Source organism: Lepidochelys kempii, chromosome 1 (genome assembly GCF_965140285.1).
Source record: "Lepidochelys kempii isolate rLepKem1 chromosome 1, rLepKem1.hap1, whole genome shotgun sequence".
Taxonomy (NCBI): domain Eukaryota; kingdom Metazoa; phylum Chordata; order Testudines; family Cheloniidae; genus Lepidochelys; species Lepidochelys kempii.
Window position 1 is genome coordinate 203,986,497 of NC_136380.1, and position 18,421 is coordinate 204,004,917.

Consider the following 18,421-nt stretch of genomic DNA (forward strand, 5'->3'; position numbering starts at 1 on the left):
ACAGGAGTGACTCGACCAGGTCATTCTCTTTAGTCCTGCTAGCAGTCCTATTGTACCATCTTCTGGTGAGCAGGCAGGAGATGAGGATGGCTAACAGTCCTATTGCACCGTCTTCTGCCCACCAAAGATGTAAAAGATAAATGGAGTGGATCAAAACAAGAAATACACCAGATTTGTTTTGTATTCATTTGCTCCCTCCCTCCCACCCTCTGTGAAATCAATGGCTGACAATCGTTTTGGTGAGGTCTGTCGGGGCACCTTGAAAAGTTTAATGGAGATTCAGTCCTGCCTGAAATACCGGTGGGAGGGATAGCTCAGTGGGTTGAGCATTGGGTTGAGCAGTGGCCTGCTAAACCTAGGGTTTTGAGTTCAATCCTTGAGGGGGCCACCCCCTTTGTTGATTTTAATTCCCTGTAAGCCATGTCATCAGTCGCCCCTCTCTCTGTCAGAGCAACGGCAGACAATTGTTCCGCGCCTTTTTTCTGTGCATATGCCACACCACGGCAAGTATGGAACCCGCTCAGATCACTTTGGCAATTAGGAGCACATTAAACACTACACGCATTATCCAGCAGTATATGCGGCACCAGACTCTGGCAAAGTGAATCCGGGCGAGTAGGCGGTCAGTTCAGTGACAAGAGTGATGAGGACATGGACACAAACTTCTCTCAAAGCACAGGCCCTGGCAATGTGGGCATCATGGTACTAATGGGGCAGGTTCATGCAGTGGAATGCCAATTCAGGGCCCAGGAAACAAGCACAGACTGGTGGGACCGCATAGTGTTGCGGGTCTGGGATGATTCCCGGTGGCTGTGAAACTTTCGCATGCTTAAGGGCACTTTCATGGAACTTTGTGACTTGCTTTCCCCTGCCCTGAGGCACAAGAATACCAAGATGAGAGCAGCCTTCACAGTTGAGAAGTGAGTGGCAATAGCCTTGTGGAAGCTTGCAATGCCAGAGGGCTACCGGTTAGTTGGGAATCAGTTTGGAGTGGGCAAATCTACTGTGGGGGCTGCTGTGATGTAAGTAGCCAATGCAATCAAAGATCTGCTGATATCAAGGGTTGTGACCCTGGGAAACGTGCAGGTCATAGTGGATGGCTTTGCTACAATAGGATTCCCTAACTGTGGTGAGGCCATAGACGGAACCCATATCCCTATCTTGGCACCGGAGCACCAAGCTGGTGAGTACATAAACCACAAGGGGTACTTTTCAATAGTGCTGCAAGCACTGGTGGATCACAAGGGACGTTTCACCAACATCAACATGGGATGGCCGGGAAAGGTACATGACGCTCGCATCTTCAGGAACTCTGGTCTGTTTCAAAAGCTGCAGGAAGGGACTTTCTTCCCAGACCAGAAAATAACTGTTGGGGATGTTGAAATGCCTATAGTTTTCCTTGGGGACCCAGCCTATCCGTTAATGCCATGGCTTATGAAGCCATACACAGGCAGCCTGGACAGTAGTCAGGAGCTGTTCAACTAAGGGCTGAGCAAGTGCAGAATGGTGGAAGAATGTGCATTTGGATGTTTAAAAGTGCGCTGGCGCAGTTTACTGACTTTGTTAGACCTCAGCGAAACCAATATTCGCACTTGCTGTGTGCTCCACAATATCTGTGAGAGTAAGGGGGAAGACGTTTATGGCAGGGTGGGAGGTTGAGGCAAATCTCCTGGCCTCTGATTATGCGCAGCCAGACACCAGGGTGGTTAGAAGAGCACAGGAGGATGCAGTGTGCATCAGAGAAGCTTTGAAAACCAGTTTCATGACTGGCCAGGCTACAGTGTGAAAGTTCTGTTGGTTTCTCCTTGATGAGCCCCCCCCTTGGTTCATTCTACTTCCCTGTAAGCTAACCACCCTCCCCACGTTCCTTCCATCACCACTTGCAGAAGCAATAAAGGCATTGTTGCTTCACATTCATGCATACTTTATTCATTCATCTCACAAATAGGGGGATAACTGCCAAGGTAGCCTGGGTGGGTTGGTGAAGGAGGGAAGCACCAGGAGGTGGTGGAGGAGGGAAGGACAAGGCCACACAGCACTTTAAAAGCTAAAACTTTAAAACTTATTGAATGCCAGCCTTCTGTTGCTTGGGCAATCCTCTGGGTGGAGCAGCTGGGTAGCTGGAGGCCCCCCACCACGTTCTTGGGCATCTGGGTGAGGAGGCTATGGAACTTTGGGAGGAGGGCGGTTGGTTACATAGGGGCTGTAGCGGTGGTCTGTGCTCCTGCTGCCTTTCCTGCAGCTCAACCATACGCTGGAGCATATTAGTTTGATCCTCCAGTAGCCTCAGCATTGAATCCTGCCTCCTCTCATCACGCTGCTGCCACCTTTCAGCTTCAGTCCGCCACCTCTCCTCCCGGTCAGTTTGTGCTTTCCTGCACTCTGACATTGTCTGCCTCCACACATTTGTCTGTGCTCTGTCAGTGTGGGAGGACAGCATGAGCTCAGAGAACATTTCATCGTGAGTGCATTTTTTTCATCTTCTAATCTTCTCTAGCCTCTGGGAAGGAGACGATCCTGTGATCCTTGAAACACATACAGCTGGTGGAGAAAAAAAAAGGGGACAGTGGTCTTTTAAAAAAAAAAAAAGACATTTTATAGAACAATGGGTACACTCTTTCATGGTAAACCTTGCTGTTAACATTACATACATAGCACATGTGCTTTCGTTACAAGGTCGCATTTTGCCTTCCCCCACCGTGTGGCTAACCCCTCAACCTTCCCCCCTCCCTGTAGCTAACAGCAGGGAACATTTCTGTTCAGCCACAGGCAAACAGCCCAGCAGGAATGGCCAGCTCTGAATGTCTCCTTAAGAAAAGCACCCTATTTCAACCAGGTGACCATGAATGATATCACTCTCCTAAGGATAACACAGAGGGATAAACACGGATGTTGTTTGAACGCCAGCAAACATACACTGCCATACTTTGTTCTGCAATGATTCCTGACTATGTGCTACTGGCCTGGCATGGTAAAGTGTCCTACCATGGTGGATGGAATAAGGCTGCCCTCCCCAGAAACCTTTTGCAAAGGCTTTGGAAGTACATCCAGGAGAGCTTTATGGAGATGTCCCTGGAGGATTTCCGCTCCATCCCCAGACACGTTAACAGACTTTTCCAGTAGCTGCACTGGCCGCGAATGCCAGGGCAAATTAATCATTAAACATGCTTACTTTTAAACCATGTATACTATTTAAAAAAGGTACACTCACCAAAGGTCCCTTCTCTGCCTGGCAGGTCTGGGAGGCAGCCTTGGGTGGGTTCGGGGGGTACTGGCTCCAGGTCCAGGGTGAGAAACAGTTTCTGGCTGTCGGGAAAACCGGTTTCTCCACTTGCTTGCTGTGAGCTATCTTCCTCATCCCCAAAACCTGATTCTATGTTGCCTCCATCTCCATTGAAGGAGCCAAACAACACGGCTGGGGTAGTGGTGGCTGAACCCCCTAAAATGGCATGCAGCTCATCATAGAAGCAGCATGTTTGGGGCTCTGACCCGGAGCAGCTGTTTGCCTCTCTAATTTTCTGGTAGGCCTGCCTCAGCTCCTTTAGTTCCACGTGGCACTGCTTTGGGTCCCTGTTATGGGCTCTGTCCTTCAGGCCCTGGGAGATTTTGACAAAGGTTTATGGCATTTTTAAAACTGGAACGGAGTTCCGATAGCAGGGATTCCTCTCCCCATACAGCAATCAGATCCCATAACTCCTGTTCGGTCCATACTGGAGCTCTTTTGCGATTCTGGGACTCTATCATGGTCACCTCTGCACTCACCTGCAGCTTGCCACGCTGGCCAAACAGGAAATGAAATTCAAAAGTTGGAGGGCCTTTTCCTGTCTACCTGGCCAGTGCATCTGAGTTGAGAGTGCTGTCCAGAGCAGTCACAATAGAGCACTCTCGGATAGCTCCCAGAGGCCAATACCCTCTAGTTGTGTCCACAGTACCCCAAATTCGACCTGGCAAGTCCGATTTCAGCGCTAATACTCTTGTCGGGGGTGGAGTAAGGAAATCAATTTTAAGAGCCCTTTAAGTTGAAGAAAAGGGCTTAGGTCACGTGGACAGGGGCAGGCTTAAATTGATTGAACGCTGCTAAATTCGACCTCAACTCCTAGTGTAGACCAGGGCGATGAGGCATATTTGCAGCATGGTCTGCATCTGAAGCACCCTGTAGATACTCTCTTTTGAGGCCTAGGCCTAGCGGCCTTTCACCAGAATTTATTCATTGGGGATGGGGGAAGGTACTGAAATACATCTTGTCCCTGAGATATGTTATGATGTTTCTTTCTCTTTCTTCTCCTGTCCCATTTCCACTGAATGCTGGCACTGTGTGCTATCCTGATCTCACTGACTTTTAGATGCCCAATAGCAGAAGCTGTATTTGGATGGCAAAAGATTTCTAAATGAAAGAGAGTCTATGTATTGACTAAATTTTTCCCAGATGGCCAAATGATACAAACTAGGGAGCAGAGATCCTATAGAGATATCTACAACTTTGAAATGGCACTAGATCAAAGCACACTAAGGAACTGTTAGCATGCATTAGCTGGGTCCACAAGCACAGTTAGTGTGAAGCAGGCAATTGTGGGGGTAGCCATCTTGCCACAATCTAAATATTCATGTAGACAAGCTCCAAATCTAGGCTGGGTGCAACAGCTATAGAAGAGACTGTGTGAGCATTCCCACTCACCAACTCTGCTACCAGTGACTCATAAGTTTCCAAAATGATGAACTCCCAGGCTGATACTTTGTAGACTTAGCCTCTTACCCAAGGGCAGATTTTTAATGTTTTTATTTTTATATTTGAAAGCTTGTACAAACAAGGTTTCAACTGTTTTAGATACTGGGACTGGAGGAACATTACTATTATTTGAAGAAATAATTATGTCTTTTTGAACTGTGCTTGTGATGACATGGCTGGGGGTGGAGAATTTAAAGGGAAATGGGCACTCAGATTTTATGCTGAGGAGGGCCATGTGCCTACCCAGCTAGATAGAAATAGGTTGCATAGAATAATACCTTTGATCATGCTGAAGTAAATTGGGGTTGATTTGGCTAAGGCATGTGCCTTTGAAAACAACACTTGGTCCATGCAGAGTGCAAGTGGCCAGTATTTTAGCACTGCACGTGGGTTCTGAATGAGGAAGGGTTCCATAAAAGCCTTTATTTTAACTGTATGCTCAGGGTCCATGGAGGGCCTGAGCTGAAGCCCATTAAAGTCAATGAAAAGACTATAGGCTTCAGAACAGCCTCCTAATTAAGTCTCTAAAAGGGCCCTTTTCCCTCAGTGATTATGGACTATGTATATACATTTCTCCCCGTTACTGTTACCAATTTGTATTGTCGTTGTGTCTACAGACCTAATCTGAGAACAGGGCCTCGTTGTGCTAGGCACTGTACAAATGGATAGCAAGAGACAGTGTCTGGTCTGAAGAGCTTGGAATCAAAACAGGGTAACAGAGCTAAGAATAGAGTACAGGTTGTCCAAGTCCCTGCGCTGTGCTGGTCCACTAGACCACCCAAACTCTTCCCCACACCGAGTGCTAGACAGTCAGAGACGATACAACATGTACATTTAAGGCTGTGGAAGAAAATAGTCTATGACATGCTGTTGTATTAGTTGAACAATACAGTAACAACGTAATTACACACTATATCACAATTGTAGGCATGGGCAACTTTAACCTGACTTTTCCGTGCTTACCTGTGCAATCTTCATATAATTTCTTTTGGGGGTAAATATTCTCTCTTGTACATAATTTATTGGAGAAAGGATGATCTTAAGGTTAAAGTATAGGACTCCTGGTGTCTATTTCAAAATCTGCCATAATAATAGTAATTGACTAGAATAATAATATACTCTGGTAACACCCCAGATGCTGCACAAAACATAAGAAGAGCTTACAATCTTACTGAAGACAAGGAATGATGTAGCCTATAATAGGGGAGAAGAAGAGGGGAGGGTGAGGGGAGGAGTAATAAAATTAAGCCCAAACTGCTTCCGTGAACGTGGTAAATTCTCTTGTATCCCTTTCCCCACCCATAAAATATGGATACAGAATTATTATTTACCACCCCTCACTTTCTACTAATCTAGGAATTGTGACAATCGCTCCTTAGACCCAGGGACCCTGACTTCCAACAATGCATCCATTCCACTCACTCGGGAGCTCTATCGTTCATTCTTCATTGGATTTATGACTCGTATCCCAGAAGGCTTTCGAACACCGCACCAAGGGTTTGCATGGGCCTTCAGCAGTGTTTCCTCTCTCTCTTTCACCCCATTTGCAGCCCTGTTCCCAACCATGTATTGGTCTATGGACCATAGCCTAGGCCAACAGTAGACAATGAGCAGCATCCAGCTATCAAAAGAGAGCAATAGGATAGCAGATGATTTCCCATTGGTTATTTAACTGGATTCTCCTGGGTATTTTGGTCTGGTCCATGGATGCTTTCTCCTCATCTGGCTGTATTCTTGGGTGTACTTGAGAGTTGCCTGGACAACAACTTTGGCATCAGTACCCAAAAGGGTTGACAAGCTGGGCGGAGTAGGAGGAGTGTGTATGTGGGTGGGGGAAAAGTGCACTACTCTAGGACACGGAAGACCTGTATTCTGTTCCTGGCTCTGCTGGTGACCTTGGGAGAGTCACTTTAGCTCCCAGTGCCTCATATTTTTTGTCAATTGTTTGTCTCCACCCAGGGAAATTAAAGGTCAATCCACCAGTGGGTCATCACTAGCCCTAGGATAGGCTGGAACCTATTGGGGGAAAGGGAGCATTTAGCACCTTTTAGCTAATCCCATGGCCTGATCATTCTCATTGGTGATTGGGATGAATGGCTTACAAGTGACCTGGACCACCTGGGAGAGCCCCACAATTAATCAAGCTGTCCCATGGTGCAAAAGCACCACTCACTGGGGTCCTAGGCCATAGGACCACTCCTGCATTACCTTACGGTGATACTCGCACTACCCCAGCCATGCTGTTCCCAAAGAATAGAAACAGACTGGAGCCCCATCTCAGTGGGGAGAGAATGAGCCTAGTGATGTGGGATAGAGTGGGGAATGGATCAGAAGCACCAGTGTGGTGACCCTGTGAGTGCGTCACGTGCGTTTCTTCTCTCCTTCCTGCTCGGCCCCCTGCCCCACTCGCCACGTGCCTCCCTCCTCTCCCCCCCCCACTCACCACGTGCCTCCCTCCTCTCCTCCCCGCTCGTCCCCCCCATGCCACACATGTCCCTCCTCTCCTACTCCCCACTCGTCTCCTCACTGTTACTCACTGCATCGCTCCTGAGTGATGCTAGTAGAAGCTGCATCTACATTACAGCTTTCATTGCTATAAAAATGTCATTAAAAAAATCCCACCCCTAACTGACATTGTCATACCAGCAAAAGTTTCTAGTGTAGACTAGACCTAACACTATTTCCTGCAGAACCTTGGGTCTCCTATCCAAATACTTCTATACCCAACCCTGCTTCCCATGTAAGAGCTGGTCAGATTGGAACTATCATCCACGCCATGGTCATTCCAACTGAAGGTCAAGTACAATAGTCCCTCCAAGTGAGGGCACGTGCGCTAACACAGAGAAAACAGAACAATCGATTTGCAAACACCTAGAAGACAATAAGGTGATAAACAACAGTCAGCATAGATTTGTCAAGAACAAATCATGTCAAATCAACCTAATACCTTTCTTCAACAGGGTAACAAGCCTCGTGGATGGGGGAGGGGGGGAAGCGGTTGATATGGTATATCTTTACTTTAGTGAGGCTTTTGATATTGTCTTGCATGCTCTTATAAACGAACTAGGGAAATACAACCTAGATGGAGCTATTATAAAGGTGGATGCCTAACTGGTTGGCAAACTGTTCCCAGAGAGTAATCATCAGTTGTTCACAGTGAAGCTGGAAAGGCACATCAAGTGGGGACTCACAGGGCTCAGTTCTGGGTCTGGTTCTGTTCAATATTTTCGTCAATAATTTAGATAATAGCATAGAGAGTACACTTCTAACATTTGCGGACCACACATAGCTGGGAGGGGTTGTAAGTGCTCTGGAGGATAGGATTAAAATTCAAAATGACCTGGACAAACTGGAGAAATGGTCTGAAGTAAATAGAATGAAATTCAATAAGGACAAATGCAAAGTACTCCACTTAGGAAGGAACAATCAGTTGCAAACATACAAAATGGGAAATGACTGCCTGGGAAGTAGTACTGCGGAAAGGGATCCGAGGGTCATAGTGGAACACAAACTAAATATGAGTCAACAGTGCAACACTGTTGCAAAAAAAAACAAACAAAACCACAAACATCATTTTGGGATGTATTACAACAAAACACGTGAAGTACCGGTAATTCTTCCGCTCTACTCCGCACTGATTAGGCCTCAAACAGAGTATTATGTCCAGTTCTGGACCACATTTCAGAAAAGTCCAGAAAAGAGCAACAAAAATTATTAAAGGTCTAGAAAATCTGACCTATGAGGGAAGACTGAAAAAACTGGGTTTGTTTAGTCTGGAGAAGAGAAGATTGAGGGGAGACGGAGGAGGGAGGAAATTTGTGCTCCTTAACCTCTGAGGATAGGACAAGAAGCAACGGCCTTAAATTGCAGCAAGGATGGTTTAAACTGGACATCAGGAAAAACTTCCTAACTGTCAGGTTGGCTAAGCACTGGAATAAATTAGCTAGGGAGGTTGTGGGATCTCCATCATTGGAGATTTTTTAAGAGCAGGTTAGACAAACACCTGTCAGGGATGGTCTAGATAATACTTAGTCCTGCCATGAGTGCAGAGGACTGGAGTAGAGGACCCCTTTCAGTCCTTCGATACTATGTATGAGCTCACTCATGCACCTAGTTTAAAGGGAACAGTGACACTTACTCTCTTTTCTGGCCTGGAGGGCAGGGACAGTTCTAGGGGCAAGCGAGGAGGGCTCCTTGAGTGCCAACTTCCAGGGGGCACTCTACTGCTGCACCACTATTTTTTTCTGGCTCAGACATTAGGGGGTGTGTGCGTGCTGAAAGTACTTTCCAGACAGGGCCCACCCACAGGAGGGAGGAGGGCTCCCTTGTGCCCCTAACCCCCACCCCATGGTCTATGCTGCTCTTCTCAAACAGAAGGGAGGGGGCTCCAGGGCTCCCCCTTCTCCAGAGGCTTTTGCTGGTGCCCTCAGTCTGGAAGTAGGCTCCTGTATTCCCCTTCCCACTACCGGTGATGCTCCTGCTTCCGCCTCATGGGAAAGGCAGAGGACACCAGGACTACACTTCCCCTGCTGCTGACTGCATCAGGTGCAGTCTCCACAGCTCTCCCTGGCCCTGCTGCTACTCCCCAGGTAAGAGAAGAGGGCTCCAGGGCTCCCATCCCCGCAGGGATGCTTAGTGGCTAGGGCACTGGACTGGGAGACCTGCACTCTACTCCCAGCTGTGCCACTGGCTTGCTGGGTGACCTTGGCCAAGCCATGCCACCTCTCTGTGCTTCAGTGTCCCCATTAGTACAACGGCCTGCTTTGTAAAGTTCTTTGAGACCTCCTGATGAACAGAGGTAGGTATTGTTATTATTGACTGCTGTCCTTTCATGGGTGGGATAGGTCAACTGTTCCTCCCAGCGAGGAAACACAACAAGCTTCACTGTTCTCCTTCCTACCCTCCTTCTCCTCTCTTTCTCTGCGTGGGGAACAAATGGCTGCCCAGGCTCAAGTTGAAGACTGGGCTCATAGCTGTTCAACTTGCATCTGGACACAGTCAATCACTGTACACCAGAAAGAAGAAATTAGATAGGACTCTGGTTGAATTCCACTAAACTTCATTCTACACAATTAATGACCTTGGAGTTTTAAGAGGCTGCCAGACAAAGGGCATGAACTTGCTCCTGGAATAAATAAGCCAAACTGCTCTCTAAGGCCATGTGAATCAGGGTGCTGCAAACAGTGCAGCATCTGACTGAGGCCTGATTCTGCAAGGTACCAAATAAGGGAATGTCCCTCCCTGGGGTGTAATAGAGTTGTCGTCTTCCCATCTGAATAAGATACCGAGTGCAAGAAGGTGAGGGTATTATCAGCAGCCCAGCATGGCATGGATTGTTTTATTGTGACAGCCCCAAACAATAGAAGCCAGCGACAAACATCTCTCTCATCCAGCAGTCAATGCTGAGGGATGCTGTGCTCCACTCTCTTGGAGAGAGAGAGAGAGAGAGAGAGAGAGAGAGAGAGAGAGAAATCTCAGAGAGTTTTGATAGAGAATGAGTATTTTATGGGAGTAAACAATGAGATCTTTAAACATGTGCATGGAGGGAGGAAGAGCAATTTTCTTATATATATGTCTAATGCCAAAAACATTTTCCCCTGCCGAAGATCCAGAAGGCAGCATAGGAACAAAATTGTATCCGTTATGCACATGGACAACATAATATTGAGTTATCAGTAGCAACTGGACCAGGAGGCCTCAGTTGTTAAGGGCCTGTACAGAGGAAAGGCTATTTCAAGAGACTATGGTAATGCAAAGGCACCCAATTAATTCAAGAGCATTGTTAGTTATTTTATTTATATAGCACCATAGGGGAATGTAGCTCTTTATAGACAATTAGGGGCCATAAAAGATTGGGAAAAAAGAATAGGAAGAATGCAAGAAACTGGCAATCTCTTGCAGCGTGAGCCCTGACTAAAAGCTTTCACCAGTTCATGAATTTTTTCTTTAAAACAAAAACAAAGGAATGTGGGTTTTTTTGTTTTTTGGCTCATATTACCTCTTAGAGGGATGGAGAGCCAGTATAATAGTCTGGGAGAATAGTGTAGGAAAATCTCATTCCCTGGGCAAGTTAGTGATAGGAAGATAAGAGAGGGGTCATTTGATTTGTTAAATAAAATAAAATAAAAACCCACAACTACAGAATCATAATCTCAATGTGGTCATGCTCTTCAGTGTGGCAGGAGGACTTGTTGCCCTACCAGATCCCCTGGTTGGTGAAAATTTTGGTAATATGTTGTGGCTGGAAATGGGCCAAGTTGGGTATCATTGAATAGCCCTCTCTCCCATGAACAAAATGGTTCCAAATATGACAAACCTAGAATGATTATGTAGATATGTATTTGAGAAAAATCAACTTTAAAATTATACTTCAACACAGGGATTCATTGCTTACGTAAGAGAGACAGTTAGCCTGGACATGTAGGACTGACAACCAGTATTCAACACAGTCATCCTCAGTGTTGTCTGTATCTAGAGCACCACTGCTGGCATGCTGTCACACTGATCCTCGTCCGTGCTGCACGCACACGTCTCCGTACAAGGCAGGCTGCTGGCCAAACATTTGCAGGGTGCAAAGCACCTGGTCTTTGCACATGAGCATTTGATTAGCTGAAGGATTGATTCAGGAGCACATGGTATTTCACACAACAACTGGTATGATCAGTCCATCCTCCAAGCCCCAAGCATGCCCAAGAGGGGAGGATAGTTTTGTATGCGTGCAATCATCCTGGAGCCATTCCATGGCTTGATAATTCACCCCCTTGATGGAGCAGGCAGAACTGCACCCCTGTCAGCAGCAATTATTCTCCATTTGTCTGCTTCTTGGAAAACAGTTGCCAACGCAGCTCTGCAAGTGTCATAATATTAGTCTTCAAAATGGTAAACTCAGCACATGAACACTTCCAGTGCATTTATGACTGCATCAGTGATGGTCTCAGCCATTCTGAGCACCTTCAGAGCAGGAGGATGGTATGATTGGCAGGATGCATACACAGATCATTTGCTTTGGCACCTCGTGTAGTGCTAAATTAAAGGCTGACCATGTTGAAATGTACCTTTCTCCTGAGAAGATGTGGTCCAATATGTCCTGGGGGTCCAGATCATTTGAGAGTATGCGTGATGGGGTATACAAACCCCACACTGGCCAACAAGGAGTTAAGGAACGTCTCTAGGTATCTTTGCCATCTGCTGTATCTTCAATGAAGTCTAAGTTATCAGCAGCACAAGATGCAAACCTACCCTTGATGTGGCCTAGAGGAACACAGCATGGACCCGTATGAAGAGCCTCATTTGATATTGCAGTCTCCAGGTGGAATACTTTGTTGTAGTCATAAGAATGGCCATACTGGGTCAGACCAAAGGTCCACCTAGTCCTGTATCCTGTCTTCCAACAGTGATCAATGCCAGGTGCCCCAGAGGCAATGAACAGAACAGGTAATCCTCAAGTGATAATCGATTGAGGAGACGATGCTGTCCACCAGCTGCATGAGGAATTTCCTACTGGTTTTTAAATGAATTGTTAAACTAACTGCCACTTGTAGTTGTGGATTAAGCATATGCCACATGGTTGTTGTGTGTGTGTTGGAGACCTGCCTTTCATTCAAGCACCTGTACATGAAGCTTTGTGATAAAATGACAGCCTTGTGCACCACTTGCTTATTGTCATACTTGCTGGTGCTGAAGTCACCGTGACCACCAACGCACCACTTAAAGTAGTAGTAGTACGGGTCATGTGGCATTATTTCTTCAGGTTTGGCACCAGCTATGGATACCTGAACTCCATGTCCTGCAGGACAAAAACGTTTTTCTGTAAAAATGTAGCAGCTGCAAACAGAGTCTTCATATTAGGGCCGATGTCAGTTTCTTCCACTTTTGATCGTGCTACATCTTTTGCAGCTTTTAGGGACATGCCCTGTGATTCATTTCTTCAGAGAGGATTGCTAAAAACTATGTCCATATCCCACAGTTCATCTTCAATGAGTGCTTTAAGAGCCTTTCTTCACTCCTGCTCAAAGCACATATTTCTCTGTACTTAGCCTCTGCACTGGCCATCACCACCACTTTCCCATCCATTTGAGCTCTGCAAGGCAATTTATGAACTCCAGCTGAGTCACTGTTTGCAGCAGTAAAATGGGAATTCTATCACTCGTACCTCCTGACTCCCTGATTATCCTGCCCGCACTGTCAATCAGGGTGACCTGGAGCATTGGCCTCTCCCCATTGCCCCTGGGGACTGTCAGTCTCAGGGTCCTGATTTCCCATCAACTCTTCCCCGCTCTTTTGGTATTGAGAGCTAGCCAACCAAAACACTCCCACTGAGTTTTAGTAAGGGAACAACAGTCCCCTTACATTATGTAACTATGTGCACGCCATTTGCGATAATACATTGCAATAATTTCTGGCTGGATGCGGATATCTTAACCAGTGCACCAGTACAACTGTTTTGGCATAATAAACAAAAAGCTGATAATAAATACCACGGAACCACTACTTTTTAAATGATGAATGCAAATCAGCTTAAAGCACTCCTTCCATTCATAGTCATCTGTCACATTAAAAAATCAGGTATATTCTGAGTAGTAACTGATAACATAGCACTGACAGTCAAGGGCCACAACTGACCTTTAAGGACTGCATGTTTGACACACCTGGGTTAAAGTATAATTTTAAAAAGTTGATTTTTAAACATGTTATCAAATATATATCTGCATCATTATCCTAGGCTTGTAATATTTGGTACCACTGTGTTCGTGGGAGAAAGGGGTTTTGAAAGATACCCAACCTGACCTATTTCTGATGGCATCATATCCAAATTTCCACCAACCAGAGAAGCTGGAGCTGGGAGCCAGGGCAGCAAGCGAGGCCCCCAGCCATACCGTACTGGGTGATACCACTGAAATTATGAGTCTTGATTTTTACAAATCAAATGACACCTCCCTTATCTTCCAATCACTAACTTGCCCATGGAATTACACATGCTTCCAGACTAAAGGTGATTGTTGGGTGACTTCCGACTATGCAACTATGACCAGGAATGCATTTTTCCATCTCCATCTGGTCAGGAGTCACCCATCATGTGCCAGCAATGCCCCTCTGCCACGTACATTGGCCAAACTGGACAGTCTCTACATAAAAGAATAAAATGGACACAAATCAGACTTCAAGAATGATAACATTCAAAAACCAGCTGGAGAACACTTCAATCTCTCTGGTCACTCGATTGCAGACCTAAAAGTGGAAATACTTCAACAAAAAAAACTTCAGAAACAGACTCCAACTAGAGACTGCTGAATTGGAATTAATTTGCAAACTGGATACACTTAATATAGGCTTGAATAAAGACTGGGAGTGGATGTGTCGTTACACAAAGTAAAAGTATTTCCCCATGTTTATCCCCCCCCCCACTGTTCCTCACACGTTTTTGTCAACTGCTGGAAATGACCCACCTTGATTATCACTACAAAAGGTGATTTTTCCTCTCCTGCTGGTAATAGCTCACCTTACCTGATCACTCTCCTTACAGTGTGTATGGTAACACCCATTGTTTCATGTTCTCTGTGTATATAAAATCTCCCCACTGTATTTTGCACTGCATGCATCTGATGAAGTGAGCTGTAGCTCACGAAAGCTTATGCTCAAATAAATTTGTTAGTCTCTAAGGTACCACAAGTACTCTTACTTTTTGTGGATACAGACTAACACGGCTGCTACTCTGAAACTCATCCTATTGTGATCCATGCTTTTGTCACTTCAAGACCAGAGTGATGCAGTGTGTGTTCTGCGTGGCGCTGTAACGTAAATCAATCCAGACAGTTAAAATGGTGCAGAATATGGCAGCCCTTTTATGAAACAAGGGCACGACACCAGAGCTCTGTGCACTGTGCTGGCTGAATGCTGGCTTTGGATGGAGTTTAAGGTCTTGGTGGTGACCTATAAAATAGAGCTAGTTGAAATTTTTCAAACTTGTGCTTAAATCCAAAATGGCCTTTTTTAAATATGAAAAATAGTTAACGCATGTTGACCTTTTAAAAAAAGTGGGGCTTTTGCAAGTTTTTTCATTACATTTTTAATCAGAAACATCAGAATGGTCCCTGGCAATTTTAGTCTACCAAAATAAAAGGTTTACTGAAAAAACCTTACCAGAAACCTGCTTTTTGCTACAAAATGCCCCCCCCCATCCCCAAAAATCAATTTGATAACATTTTAAATAAAAAAAAGTTGACTAAAAATTCTCTTTAAAAATTTGATAAAATGACAAATGGATCCATTTCAACCCTCTAGAATGGGTTCAAACTGAAATTTCAGAATTTTGCCCACATTCTTTTCCCATTTTGACCAGCTGAAGTATAAATCCTAATATAGCTTGGGCATTGCCTATTTGAGGGGCTGCTCTGTCTTAGTGCCATTCTGCTATAGTTGCTAACAGCAGAGGCGCTTGACCTCACGTGATGGGACTAATAGTAGAATGTTTTCTGTGAGAGGCTGGAGCGTACTTTGGTCCAAAATAGATCAAAATAGGTGCTGTTGACCTTCAGAATGTCAGATATTTACTGTGGCCTGGTCTACACACAGATTTTAAACCAGTATAACTATGTCAGAGTGGGGTGTGATTTCTTACCAATGTAGGTGCTTTATACAAGGATAGTTTATTCCCACTCCTATCCAGGAATAGCTAAACCAGTATAAATCACCTCATTCTATATAAGAAGATTCCGGGAATGTCTGTTTGTGTGTCACTCTGAAACCTAGAATGTCTGTTGAGGCAATGTGAAGTGATGGAAACAGCTGCAAGCCTGGTTGAGACCTTTTGGTTTAGATTACCACCAGGTTCAATCATCACTGAGATTCATGGTCTGTCACCATCCAATTTTTAAGTTTTCAGCCATTTTGATTTTCCAAATTGCACCCATGTGACAGCATGAGATTTCAACTATGAGTACTGCTAGAATCGCATCCGGACTAGGAGGTGGCACTGATTTAACTATATCAGTACAGCTAAAGAAGTGCAACTTGTGTGTAGACAAAGCCTCAGGCTTTTGGTAAGGGTGATGTGGACTGAAGTTTGCATAGCAGATGGGGAGTTTTGCGGGAGTTCTGTTGAGAAGCTATTGGTAAAGTTAAGCTGCTAGGTTTTGGTAATTTATGTCGAATATGTTTAGAATGCTGGCTAGGCATCTTTGTATTAAATCAACCTCATAATATCAGCTACTACAACCACTCTTGAGCCCTCTTAACCCAGCCTTAACCTAAAGAGTGCAAGGTGTCACCTTTCAGTAGCTCACATAGTGAAACACGCAGCTTCAACAGCCTTTCATTCCCTAGGAAGGACAAATCAGCTCCTTTAGGCTAGGTACTCAGCCCTTCAGTCCACTCACTAGAGCAGCCTGGGACTTTTGCTTCCATTCTCAGCAAAGGATTTTCCTACACTTTGGAAAAGCTAAGTTGTTCTTTCTCCCAAAAAGAGCTTCTAGAATTTCCATTCCACATTTCCACGGTAACAACTTGCCATCAGCATAATGTTCCATGGCACTTGACCATTCAACTCCACAGTGGTTATAAAAATCCCATAATAAAAAAGCCCTTCAAACTTTCTATATCATTAAGAAAACATATCTGACCCTTCAACTCACCAATATACAAATGATAAAATTGTTCATTATAAATAATTAGTCCAATTCTACTGTATGTAGCAAGGAGTCTAAGTCTAACCTAGATCCAAACACCCCTGACATTCCAGGAAGGTGGGGTCTGTTATATATGTAATATTAATGTTGCCTGTTGGACTCCTGCTGTACCTTGTCCTGAGTACTCTAATCTTTTACATAGGAATTAGTGGATTGACTTTGGAATAAATGGAGCGTATCTTGCACCAGTTTCGGTCTGGTCTTCGTTACAGTGCTCTCTCCACCCTTTGTGCTTAGGCATTGTTAGCGACCTGCACAGCATAAAACTGGATTTAAAAACAAAACGAAACACTGGACGGAAGCATCAGCGTCTTGGACACAAATAGAGTGCTTTTTTCTTTTGCTTGCTCGCAATGATTTCTGCAATCATGGCAACAATTGGCCATGTGACAAAATAGAATGAAAAGAAAGTGGATAGATTATATCTATAGAACCAACTATTTTTACAGCAGATTATATTCCTAGCAAAGAACATACACCTGCATTGGCTAGGGTTAGGACAATATTATGGCCCATGTCTCTCCTAAGCCACTCATTATAGCAGGGAAGTTTTGATTCATAATTGTGATCAAATCCCCACAGACAGTGGGTCTCAATCGGGGGGCCATGAGCAGGTTTCAGTTGGGCCACCAAGCAGGGCCAGCATTAGACTCACTGGGGCCTAGGGCAGAAATCAGAAGCCCCACTATGTGGGGTTGAAGCCCAGGGCCCGGGGCCCTGTGCCCTGCCACCCAGGGCTGAAGCTGAAGCCTGAGCAATGTAGCTTTACAGGGGCTCCTCTGATGTGGGGCCCCAGTCAATTACCCTGCTTGCTACCTTCTACTGCTGGCCCTGGCTATTATATTCAGAAAACCAGTTGTGGCGCAGATGGGCCATGGAGTTTTTATAGCATGTTCGGGGGGGGACTCAAAGTAAAAGGTTGAGAACCGCTGTGCACAGAGGGTGCTGGTCAATATGCAGCTGTAATGAAGAAGCTCAGAGTTTTGAGAACTTGGAGCACATTTAAATGACTCATTAAAGGACCATCTCAGGGATAGGTTATGCAGTGACAGCAGCCAAAAGAAACTGTTGTCTGAAAAGGCCCTGACCGGTCATAAAACATATCGCTGAGTCAACAGAAGCTAGAAATGTCAAGGAGCTGAGTAGGGGTCTGTAACCATATATGAAGTGTGGTAAAAATCAATTCCCATGAGATGGAATGCGAGTTCTGTTTGGAGATCTTATGGAAATGTAAAGGCCACATCCATAGCACGTGTGCAAAATGACACCAGAAGAGAAAAGGCAAGATAAGTACTAAAGAGAGTCAGGAATACCAAAAGAATCTCTGTGCAACAGATCATTGACCAGACAATGAGTTGCACTCTGATGAGTCCCCAAGACTTGAGTCCCCACCGTGTTACTCTAGTTTTACACTGGGGAGGCTCCATTGATTCCAGTGGAAATGCACTGGTGTAAAACTGGAGTAATGTAGTCAAGAATTAGGTCCCCAATGTTTGGAATATGTGTCAAAGCTGAAAAATAAAAGGCAATCCAGCCAATCTGGGTTACAATGAAAAGTCAAGGAGTTCTTATAGTATTATTGACATGAGTTGGATAGAAGATCTGAGGTCTCATTCATTCCACAATAGGTGTTTATTCAGTACTTCTAGGGCAAAATGCAAATTGACTGACTCTAGCCCTCTGATAATGACATCCTGGAGAAGACCTCATACTCTGGAGTGTTTTCATATTAAGAGTGGTACATAAAGTGTACATGAGAACTGGATTTGTATGCTGTGGAAAATGGATGACCTCCCTTACTTGGTCCTGAGTGTCTGCATTATATCCAGTTAGACGGGTGTGAAATCCATGGGTACTGTAGGCCAAATTTTTACAAGAACTCAGCACCCATTTAGGCATCAAAACTAATGGACAGATATTACGAACCTGTGATCTGTTTTCAAAATCTGGCCATGAATATCACAGTGGGAGTGGAGCACTTTGAAAATGCTTCTGCAGATTTAAAAAAGTT